The sequence below is a fragment of the Macaca thibetana genome, chromosome 5 (genome assembly GCF_024542745.1).
Source record: "Macaca thibetana thibetana isolate TM-01 chromosome 5, ASM2454274v1, whole genome shotgun sequence".
Lineage (NCBI taxonomy): Eukaryota > Metazoa > Chordata > Mammalia > Primates > Cercopithecidae > Macaca > Macaca thibetana.
In genome coordinates, this window is record NC_065582.1 from 33812588 (window position 1) to 33825798 (window position 13211).

The following is a 13211-nucleotide window of genomic DNA, read 5'->3' on the forward strand; positions in this document are numbered from 1 at the left end:
TACATGCTAGTTGAGCTTCTGATATATTTTTATGTGGGGCCAAACAAATGATAAAATTTTTCTAATTACTGAGTGTTAATAAATATTATTTCAGTGGAAGCATTTTAAGGCCAAATAATACTTTTCTAAATGCCTCTTTAGTCCACGCAAACTTCTCTAGAATTGTTATCACTGAAAGGCATTTTTACTGCTGCTACATTGAATGTGCCACTATATCAATAACTCTGTTCAGCGGGTGACACTGCAAGCTTGGACAACAATTGGGAGACACTCTTGCCAGCAAAAGTATCCAAATCATTCATCTTTCCCTTCCTGGTAGAGGACACTAATTAGGCATGATGTAAGTTGGCAGCTAAGAACGAAGACAACACAGGAACCAAGATACGTAATTATGAGACCCCAAAGACTCACTGTAAGTCTCAGGTCCACATAAATGGATTAAAAACAATTCTGAAGAGAGGGGAACAAAATACAGACATGAGGAGAGGAAGTAACCCTCTGAGCCTGGTCACTATGATGTAAAAATCTACAAAGGGCAATCTAGACCAATCCAGAGCAAAGCACGTCTTTCAAGAACTCTGGCTAACAATGTATTATTATCTTTGCTTAATTAAGGCAAACTGAAAGTTTATGTCCAACTTCCACATATATTACATGTGATGGTCTATAAATCACGCATAAATTAATTATAGAAACCAATTCTATTCAATTCATTCATTAATTGAATAAAATGTCTTATTTCTAAAATGAAGACTTTTTTCAAAACCCAAGTTCTTTGTAATGCACTTTATTCACCATAAGATCATAAGCTCTATGGAGTTTTGATTTTAAGAGGAAAATGGAGAAACTGGAGAACATTAAAAGATCAGTGAGGGACTCCAAAACAAAATATTCTTCATAGGACATGATCAAAGAAAGTAGGGTGCTGGCCTAGGGAAGGGGTGACATCAGGGACTGGAGCTTTCAGACTTCAAATATCTGAATGTCTCTCATGTGCAGTGAAAACTGTTGAATGGTTATAAAGTTGGCTCAACGTAATGTTCAGAATCTTCCCAATGAAGTAACAGAGTTTTTTAGAAGGTAAGTTCTCAATTATTGTTGGTCCAAGCAAAGTGTAATCAATTATTGGGTAATTATATTGTATAATGTGTATAATTATATTGTATGATGCACATTAGATAAAAAGTTATGTTACATGAAAGTAAGTGACCTAATAGTTTGTAATAAGCACAGTGTATATTTGGTAATTACCACTTCAAGGAACTATGTCATACATTATTTATTACTTGCATAATGTCTGTCTTTCACCAGAATATAAGATCCACGGGGAAAGGGGCCTTGCCATTCTTACTCCTCACTCTATTCCCATGCCTGGGAAATGATAGGTTCTCAATGAATGCTGATGTATGAACAATGGCATTTCATTTAACCATCAATCAACACTGTGAAGTAGACACTGCTAGCCCCATTCCACAAATGATGAAAATTAGATTCACTACGGTTTAATAAGTTGTCCATGTTTTCCAGCCAGAACCAACCAGCCCTGACTCTAAAACCCATGCTTGTTATACTACATTTGAAATTTTCAGGATGACAAGAAACCAGAGAAAAAGCAATAGGTAAATAATTCTGGTGTGCTGCTGTATAGAATGTTCCTCTCTTTCCCTTCCTCACTTATTGCCATAGTTTCTTTTATCACCAATGCTAACTCAGCTATCAACCTAGCCACTGTACTGAAAATAGGTAACATGTTCAAATAAATTAGAGTGAGGTGGGTGATCTATTTATGCCTCTAGTTATATTTCTTCACCGCTCTCAATTTTGATGTGCAGAAAATGGAAATTAGGAAATAAATACAAGATTCCACTTCAAGGTATATGTGCCATGTTAGCAAATGTCAAAGTTTCAGTACCCCTGACATGCAGTGCAATACTGGGCAAACAGTAATGCTTTATATTTAGATTTAGCTTATGTAACACAAATATTCCATACTTTTCTACATTTTTAGGGGGGTGAAGAGTGATATTAAGGCATTTATCTTCTGTTGTTATTTTCTTCATTCAATATGAGGCTTTAACTCAGTGATTCAGAACCTTTAAATCAAATAATATAAAACTTTATAAAATAGTAGAATATATGAGGAAAGAAAATATATTTTATATGCCTATATCTTGGAAATTTTGTTTCTTCACCTTAAAACAAAATGGTAATTTAATATTACAGAACATCAGATATAGAAGAAAACATAAAATCGTGAGCTCCAATCTGGTCATTTTGCAATTGTGAAAGGTGAGGCTCAAAGAGTTTCAGTAATCTGCATTGCAGAGCAAGTTGGTGGCAGGTTACAAACAAAACAGAAGTCCCTTGGCTTCCATTCTAGTGCTTTTCCCTCCAAAACACTTGGCTTCTTGTCTTCGAGAGGTGCCCCAATAATTTATTGTAAAAGAACTGGAACACGTTAGTTCTCTTCAAAGCACAACTCATGCCTAATGAAATGTTTAAAAGTAAATATTTTACATTTAAGCCAACAGAAAGAAACCAACAGAAATAAAAATAAAACTTCCACAAGTATAAGGAAAATACTTGCATTTTGACACTTTTAATACATTTAGATAGTTGGCTTCTGTATTTGACATTACTTTAGAGTTCGAAAGGTAGCTTCTCTGTTAGTGAAAAATATATCTATCTCACACATGTACTTAAGTAGAATCTCTCTTTCTCTCTCACACACACACACACACACACGACAAAAGAAGTGCAAAGCAGGGTCATTATTAATTTTTTAATGAGAAACGGGAGCACAGAGGCCTTTGATCTTTGCATGCCATGCACATGACCAACTGGTATTTAATGCAGTTCAGGAAAATAAAGCAAATCAAAGTAAAGCATTTTTAATTAGTGGTTTCACTATGTGATTAATGATGCCTTTTAAAGAAAATGCCTGGACCAGCAAATGAAAAATGCATTCTTTCTAAAAGCTGGTTTCTTCTACTTAATGACTTCTTCTAATAGGCAAATTAAATAACAACGTATGAAACCTATTAGCCTGAACATTTTCACAGGGAACGAAATTGAATGTTGTGTTGCAGGTTGTTGATTAACTAATCTGAAAGTAATGAAACAACAACATCATACAAAGGCTTCTGTTAAAAAGGCATGCAACGAGCTTTAAAACAAAAACACAACAGAGCTGAATCTTATTTGCATAACAAAATAAGCTGTACTAAAATAAAAAGCACATTACAATAGAGCTTAAATTAGCCATTAAGAAACTATTCTGTTTGTGTTAATATGCTTTATTTATTTAGGGCAATTTTAACCCTGTTTGAAATGTCCAGAAAACAAAGCATAGTCCAAGAAAGGTCAAGTAGGTTGTGAAATATCAGATTAATTTATGAAATACTGGCAGACTACAGAATTCAAAGTCAGAGACCTCTTAACACTCAACAACAACAAAAAAAACTGACTTTGTCAGTTGAAATAGTAAACAAAAGCTTGGCTGCTGGCAGAGCTTAACAGTTTCACAGATGAATGTCCTTGATGTAGCCTGAACCTCGCTGGGCCTCAGTGACTCATCTATAAATTGAAGATCATAATATTACCTACTTCAGAGGATTAAGGCAAAGTGTGAGATGATACATGTAAAGCATTTAACATGTGTTAGCTATAGATAGCATTTTAATTAACCATCATTATTATACTATATGCCAATGAAATGTGGTTAATATCTTCACCAATTAATTATGCTTACCACCATGTAATAGGGCTAAAACAGCAAGGATGATACACCTGCCTCTTTGAAAACTTGGTCAACTTCTCCTATGCTATTTGTACAAATAAATTTCCAAAATAAAACATAAATATGACAGCTGGCATGAGAATCTTCCTGAGACGGTAATATATCATCCATAAGTAGATATAGAATTGGGTGACTTCTAACTTAACACACCTTTAATTTACTTTTTTGGGGGTAGGATTACTTGCTTATTTAGAGAGTGTTTATTAAATATATTTTGATGCACTATATAATAGCAAATGTTTCCTGAAAACTAATTATTCTCAGTCTATAAAGTGTCGAAAGCTCTTATGTCCTTTCTCATTACCTACTGATATCCTACTCATCCTTCAAGGCATAAATGCTAAAAAGATATATGCCAATGTCAAAGTCAAATTAGATTGTTCTTTTCCATCTGGTAGAACAGTGAGTTCATTTTATCTCTATTTGGGCCCTTCTTTCATTGGGCTTCCTTTTACAATTGTCTCCTTGTATAGATCCACAGGCTGTGATCTGAAATGACATCAGAGTGCATTTCAATCACCTTGCAGGCATGTCCAAACTTTTGGCTTACCTGGTCCACATTCAAAGAATTGTCTTGGTCCACAAACACTAACACTGACAGCTGATGAGCTAAAAACAAAACAAAAAAGGGTCCATCCATAATTTTTGTGATACCTGCCACCAGAGATAAGCAAAAATGCCCTCACATTCAAAGGGTTAGACACAGCTGCCAGAGGACTTGACATGATCAGACTCATTTTTTGCTCTGTTCTCTCTCACAACCGTAAGCATAAATGCACCTAACACTGGAGCTCCCACATTTATAAAACAATTACTAATAGACCTAAGAAATGAGATAGACAGCAACGCAATTATAGTGGGGGACTTCAATACTCCACTGACAGCACTAGACAGATCATCAAGACAGAAAGTCAACAAAGAAACAACAGATTTAAGCTATATCCTAGAACAAATGGACTTAACAGTTATATACAGAATGTTCTATCCAACAACCACAGAATATACATTCTTTTCAACAGAAAATGGAACTTTCTCCAAGATAGACCATATGATAGGCCACAAAACGAGGTTCAATAAACTTAATAATATTGAAATTATACCAAGCACTCCTCAGACCACAGTGGTGTAAAACTCAAAATCAACTCAAAACAAAACAAAAAAACGTGCAAATACATGGAAACTAAATTACCTGCTCCTGAATGACCATAGGGTCAAAAATGAAATCAAATGAAATGAATCAAATGAAAGTCAGCACCCGGCTGACTTTTTTATCTATGTGGCTGTGGGCATGTCACAGGAAGACCCCTGTGCAATTTCCCTTATCTGTGCCACAGGCTGTTCTTTTGTTTGAAAGAATCTAACTGAATACCCACCCTAACTGCCTACCTGACTGGTTTCTTCCTTTCTCCTCTCTCATCAATATATTATTTGCTATATAACAAAATTAAATATACTTCATTTAAGTCTTACAAATTTAAAGAGTACAGAAATTGAGTTCTAAAGACTTCATGAAACTAAGTAAATCACCACATGCATTTTGTTTCAAATACCATTATCTGATTCAATGTGTGAGCCTGGATATATTTTTCAAATAACACAAAATTTTTTTTTTTTTTTTTTCTTTTTGAGACGGAGTCTCACTCTGTCATCCAGGCTGGAGATGGGGTTTCACCGTATCAGCCAGGATGATCTTGATTTCCCAACCTCATGATCCACCCCTCTTGGCCTCCCAAAGTGCTAGCATTATAGGCATGAGCCACCATGCCCATCCACATGTTCTTTAATAAATAAAGTTTGTATAGAACTTTAATGCTTGCAAAATGCTTTTATGAACTCTGAAAGGGAGAGTGACATTACTATTTAGGATTAGAAAAAAATGACTTGCCCAATACATTTTGTCTAGTTTCCATTTCCATTTACAAATGGACTGTTTTCTACATCTTTTCATGATATGCCTACTTTTTAAAGTTAAGACAGATTGATGTGTTATGTGAGATTATTTCAGGTTATTCAGATAATTTCAGGTTATTATACCTGTGGCCCTTGCTACATAAGTGCCACTTGAGTTCCCCATCATTGAAGCAGCAACACAAGCACATTCCCATTTATCTAAAAAGCCCCTGGTGAAACCACCCTCACAAAAATTGTAACTGAGAAAATTGTCACAGTGAACAAGATCAGACCTAATCGACTCCATCTTGCTTCTAACCTTAAGCTGTCCTCGTTCATTCTTGGGTGTAGGCCAAACTAACCTTGGAAAGGAATTCAGTTTATGATTTGACTCTGAAACAAAACTGCTAATAGCCCTTTCCCAGAAAGACCACCTTCTTGCCTGGGGACCAGTCTGCCTTTGCAGGACTAACAAATTAACTACAAGATTAAAAATTATGGTTTAGGGGTCATACAGCCTTTGGCTGCAAAAGTCTGAACCTCCCTAAAACTACTCCTGGGGATAACATCACTATTGTAAAATCTGAAATCGGTGCTTGAGATATTTTGCATACCCTGGACTCGATGGATCAGCTGACGCTACCCAGACTGGTAATCTAGTTCAACCAATTCTGTGATCCCACCCAGGAACAGAAGAGAGCAAGAAAACCCCACTTTGATCCCACTATCATTCAATCTTCAATCCCAAGCACTCCCCACCCCACTTCCCGAGTTTCTTCTCCCCAAATCATCTTGAAAAACTCTGATCCCTGAATGCTCAGGGAGACTAATTTGAGTAATAATAAAACTCCTCCGGTCTCCTGCACAGCTGGCTCTGTGTGAATTACTCTTTCTCCATTGCATTTCCCCTGTCTTGATAAATCATGAACCCATTGGACGGTTACACTAGGAAGTAATCTTGCTCCCAGCTGAGAGCCTCTGACTTAGGGATTCTGGTGCTCAACACAAGCTCTGAAAATTTGTTTTATATCTTTCTGTAATAGGAGCTGAATTAATGAAGAGCTTAGTTTATGATTATTTGGTGATTAAAATTTTTAATTGTTGGCCAGGCACAGTGGCTAGCACCTGTAATTCCAGCACTTTGGGAGGTCGAGGCAGGCAGATCACCTGAGGTCAGGAGTTTGAGACCCACCTGGCCAACATGACCAAACCCTGTCTCTACTAAAAATACAAAAATTAGCCAGGCTTGGTAGTGGGCACCTGTAATCTCAGCTACTCAGGGGGCTGAGGCAGGAGAATCGCTTGAATCCAGGAGAAGGAGGTTGCAGTGAGCCGAGATCATGCCACTGCACTCCAGCCTGGGCAATAGAGGAAGACTCTATCAAAAAAAAAAAAAAAAAAAAAAAAAAAGGAATTAACCATTTGTTACTAGGGATAAAATTGACCAAAGAAAAAGTAGCTAAGTATCTCCTTTAAAACTGCATTTCAAAGGTGGTAAAATTCATGTAGCCATAGGTAATGATGTGACTTTTGAACAAAGCCTCCTTAATTATGAAACACTCTGATCATGTAGTAATATTTAATCTATTTTTATATAGAATAAAACATTTATATATCATAAATAAAATTAGGTTTATTAAAATATCTTAAAAATGGCTTTAAGCTTATCATTTTCATAATTAAAATTGTTTTTAATTTGCAAAACAGGATTTTCTCTCTTCTAGTGTAGGGAAATTTAAACTTTCCTTCTAAAGGAATGATGAGGTCTGCTGAAGTAAAGTAGCAATAAATAGATTAGCAGGAGAAAAAACATGTTAGTTACATGCATGCACACAGGAACCTCACAGAAGAATATGAGACTCAAAGGACCAGAGGGTTGAAGTTTCCAAGCATAAAGGCATAAAGCCACTAGGCTTGAGCTTTGGAGGGAGGTGGCAACAAGTCGTGGGAGGAAAAGGGGAGGCACTGCACGGGAACACTGGTTGTCTTACTATGCAAATAAAGTATCTCAGGTAATAAAAGTTGTTTGGGGGCAGCCTCCAGGAGAATAAGTGATAGTCAGTCCAGGTGCAGGGATGACATTTCATCTCCTCTCTGTGATTAATATTTCCTGGTTGTTGGATGAGCTTCTTAGGGAGGGGTTTCAGACAATTGCATTCCTTTTGGAAGAACTTCCGTAAGTCAGATAATAGAACTTCAGTGAAAGCCCCTCCTGCGCTTGTGGAGGAGAAACAAGGGAAAGTCAGAGAGACCTTGATTCTGAGGCAGCTTCTGAGGCAGCTTCTAAGACCTTCCAGTTTCCTTTAATTCAAAGCACTCAGCATGCCAAAGCAACATACCTTAGGGTATCATTCTCTGAGCCCCAACACTAGTGACTAACTAAACACTAGTCATATGTTTTGACCTATGGGATCTTGGCTAATTAACTTTCATAAGGAGCTACTGAGTTTATATATGAATAGCATCTTATATAGTATTTCAGAATCAGAAAATTGTAAGGCATTTACAGGAATAACGTTTACTTTTTCTTCATATTTAAGAAATGGTACCATTTCAACTTAGCATAAGAAATGAGAAAGTATTCAGATTGCTTCAAGTTGGGTTTTATGGGAAGCTGATAATTGTTCAGGATGTTTACTAGAGGGGTGTTCTTGAAATTGGCACCTGTAGAAGAGGGGAAAAAGAAGTCAGATTAGGCAGAGAAGTTGAGCGGAAATGCAGACAAAACAAAAGCCACAGTCGACCTTATATGGAGCTTTAGGACTAAGAAAGATTTTGAAAGAATCCATGTGTAGATCAGTCATGGAATGTAGAATGTCCGTGGAAGTACTGAAGACCCAGAACAAGGCAGTGTTCTTCAACTGAAGCATATGTGGAGGGTTGATACCTCATGGGCATATTTAGGCTGCACTCGTATCTGCTTAGAGAATAAACCCTTCACCCCTGAAGGGAGAAATACTTGAACAGCAGATAACCTTATTAATTACTGTGGACTGCTAATGTTTGATGTGGCTAAAGATTTCAATGCATTGTCTAGCCATATGCCTCACCTCTCTTTCAGGTTTGACAGCAGAGGCTTGAGTCTGGTGTAGTTTGTGATTCTAACCCCTCACTTTCCAAAACAGTGATATTATATTTGCTATTACAGCTGTCAGAGCTCTCGGTCCATGCTCATATCCCTCAGACCTTGCTATTTCAGTGTGCCCAATCCCCAAAAGCCTAGATTTCGATCTGCTAATAACTGCATATGCTTGTTAAACAGCTTTCTCCAAAATGTTTGACAAGCACTCTGTCTATGCATTGTGTCGTCTACAAGTGCCAGGAAAATAAAATTCACGCTTTTCCCTGAATCTTTGTCCTCAACCACAGCCTACCTTGGAATGTCAGTGTCACAGCTCTCTCACCCCCAGATGGAATGTGTTTTACCCTTACTCACAGTTCCCCATATGGAGTAAGCTCCAATCACCTGCAATGATAGTTGTCCGGATAACACGTAACACTGGCTGCCTTTTGTTTCTGGCTCAATTCTCCATCCTCCAACTGTTATTTATTACACCTCTCAAAACCACTATTTTCACTCATATCTTTGTCTCAAGGTCTTCAGGGGGAATCCAAACTATCTTTCTATTCTGTAGTTTTCTGAAACAGCTTAAAGTTCTTGGATGGATCCTGGAATCAGATCACCCTGCAGGGATCCAGATCTCAAATTCTCCATGTATTAGCAGATTTGGAGCAAACTACTGAAAAATCTAAGACTTCATTTTCCATCCAGAGTTAGCATAACTCACAGTTGAAGGCACAGTTCTCCAACTGTCAAATTTGTCTAAGAGGCCAATTCAATGAGATTGTCCAGCAGTGAAGTTTAAGAGAACTGTCCCCACAAAATCACCTTCAGTTCAGACACTAACTGACAGTTTGGGAGTTTCCAGAGCCACCATCACTTCAGACCAGCTGGCTACACATTTGGGGATTCCCATAACCACCCTCAGGTTCAATAGTTCACAAAACAAGTCAGAATTCCGGAAAGTGCTATATTTACAATTATAGTTTTATTATAGCAAAGAATACAAATTAGAACCAGCTAAAGAAAAAAAATGTGTAGGACGGAAACTGGGAGGATCCCAAAACTTGAATCTCTCTTTGCATCAGGGGTGCATTAAGCTCTACAAATAGAGCTACAAATGTGTGACAATATGCACAGAGTATTATTGGCAACCCAGAAAGCTCATCACAGTCTCCAGGAGCTAGTGATTTTATTTGGGGTTTCATTACATAGTCAGGATTAATGGAATCATCCTCCACATGGTTGAGCTCAATCTCTAGCACCCCAATCCTGGGAGGTCAGGCTGATATCACCTGGCCCCAAACTCTGAAACTAGACAAAACTACAGTCATATGTTTTGTCTTTCTGGCATGGCTTGCTCCTCTCTGAGTCATCTCATTGGCATTAATTTTCAGATATGGCACCAGGGGATTACCATGAATAACAAAGACATTCCAATCACTCTCAAAATTCCAAGGGTTTAGAAGTTACTTCCAAGTAATTAAAAACGAACACCAGACCTCTCTTTGAGCTGTTGTTATTATTATTATTACTATTATTATGCTTTCTTTTCCTGCAGATCCTATTTCATTTACTGCTTTGACTACTGCATGTAAAGGCTTTCATAGTACAATTCTCAAAATAAAGTCTTGGTAGTACACATTTGCAAATGATATACAGAGGCATTCTAGAAATCACGTTTAAGACTTGACAAAATTCAGTTCTATTTGTCTTTCATAAAGACAAAAACAAAATATCAAATAGTAATTTGTGGTACTGAGTGAGTCTGTTATGGGCAGAACATCATCTGAAACAAACATTTAGAAAAATATGGAGTGCCAGGTACAGTAGTATATTCCTATAGTCCCAGCTACTGGGGATGCTGAGGTATCAGGATTGCTTGAGCCCAGAAGTGCAAGGTTGCAGCGAGCTATGATTCTGCCACTTCATTTCACTACAGCCTCAGCAACAGAGTGAGACCCTGTCTCTGAGGAAAAAAAAAGGGGGGGGGAAGGAAGTATTTCAGAAAGACATTGTTATGTTCAAATATAGACAAAATGAAATTAAAATAAAAATTTTTCTACTTTAATTTTTTTCAAGTTGTTGAGGAAAAACCATTTCATTCATTTGCTTGTTTTCTTATATTGCATGAAGACATCTGGAAAATAAGTAATATGTCCAGTTATTACTGATCAGAAGATACATTAAAACTGAGTCTGAGGAAAGTAACTGTTAATTGTGTCAACTTGTCCTACCTGCAACACCTGTGCTATGAGAAAATACGTGAAGAGTAAGATAAATAGATGAAGGCTGTTAAAATCACAGATGAAACTAGTTCAACAAATTCTCATTAACATCTAGACCAAAATGCTCTGTGAAACCAATTTGTAGGCTGTCAGGATTGCATGCTTTATATTCTCTTCATAACTTTAATTTGTTTGCTATCTTTTCTGTATAATCCCTGATATTAACATTAAAAAAATACATCACAATTATAAATTTAAACCTTGACTCTATCTGGCTATTGATCACCTTTGGCCAAAGTACATAATAATTCATAGTGAATGAATAATACAAGTCATTTTTATATTTCCATTTGTTTTGCATATAATTGGTATATCTATTAATTTTCCCAGGGATTTTAAATAATGAATGTTTCATTGATGGGTCACATAATGGAAAATACCTTAAAATGCTTTATCTTATGACTGCACATTATCACGGAATACAACAAAGTCATTAATTTTACATGCAATCATGCATCAACACCAATCCACACAGTAGCCAGAGTTTGGCTCTGGAATAATGTGGACACATGAATTTTCAAATTTGTCTTTCATGTTTTAATATATGTATGTTCATTTTACTGAAAATTTCCCATCTAAGTGTGAGTCCAACTTTTGTCCCTGGGTTGAAAAGTTTATAATGTGGAACTTAAAGAAGCCTGTCTTGCTTTTTATATTATTTCTGAGGCTTGCTTTGCAATCTCATTTTAACAAGTACCTCATGTTTGGAGAGTGGCATGGGTTCATATGTGACAGATGAACATGTATCTTATTTAATGATACATATTACAGGTAATGAGAATTTATTCAGAACCATCACCAAGGTATAAGGACCACTGCAAAGGGGTCTTGCTGTGGGGAAGAGAGATTGGACTCGACTGTGAATGGGCAAATGGGAATTTATACCCAAGGAACAGAGTACGAGTCAGTGGATGGAAAACTACTAAGATGAAACATTAGTAGTAGAAGGGATTCTGGCTAAACTGACCTGAAAGATTCTTACTGAAGAGAGGCCAGGATGGTCAGGCATCACCTGGGGCATAGTGGAGAATGAGGAGCCTGATCACTTGTTCTTTATAGAATGACATTCTTTATAGAATGATCAGATATCAAGATTGGGGGTTCTGGCTAAACTAAGCTGCCTGGGTTCTTTTGCTAAATCTGTATTTTACAAGGAAGTACATAGATGGGCCTAGGAGAAGTTTCAGAAGCCTGACTAAAGTTCAGCCAAGCGAAGAATTTTTGTCAGTAGTGAAAATCCAGTGGTTAAGTATCTTAGGCCGGGCGCGGTGGCTCAAGCCTGTAATCCCGGCACTTTGGGAGGCCGAGACGGGCGGATCACGAGGTCAGGAGATCGAGACCATCCTGGCTAACACGGTGAAACCCCGTCTCTGCTAAAAAATACAAAAAACTAGCCGGGCGCGGTGGCGGGCGCCTGTAGTCCCAACTACTCGGGAGGCTGAGGCAGCAGAATGGCGTGAACCCGGGAGGCGGAGCTTGCAGTGAGCTGAGATCCGGCCACTGCACTCCAGCCTGGGCGGCAGAGCCAGACTCTGTCTCAAAAAAAAAAAAAAAAAACAACAACAAAAAAGTATCTTAGATAACTTGCAGTCTGTAACAAAATACCACAGACCAAATGGCTTCAACAACAGACATTTATTTTTTAACTCTTCCGGAGGTTGGAAGACCATGATTAAGGTGCTGGCAATTTGGTTTCAGGAAAGAGTTCTCTCCCATGCTTGTAGACGTCCACCTTTATGCTAAATCCTTATGTAGCCTTTCTCAGTGAGAGCCACGGAGGGAGAAGTTGGGGCAGAGAAAGAGTTCTCTGGTGTCTCTTTATATAAGGACACTAATCATATAGGATTGGGACCCCACTCTTATGATCTCATTTAACCTCAGTTACTTCCTTAGAGGCTCCATCTCCAGATACAGTCACACTGGAGTTAGGATTTCAACATATTAATTTGGAGCAGGGCACTAACATTAGGGTTAACTATTAAAAGTGATCTTCTCTGGGAAATGGAATCTGTCTTGAGGAGGAGAGAAAGAGTTGCTTCTTATTAGTAACACTCTGATATGCTCTGATATTTCAAGCATGTCATGAATTACTTTTATCTGAACATTTCTATATAGTGTAAATAAAAGTAGAAGCAAAACTTAAATGAATATGAAAGAGTAGAAAAGCTTAATT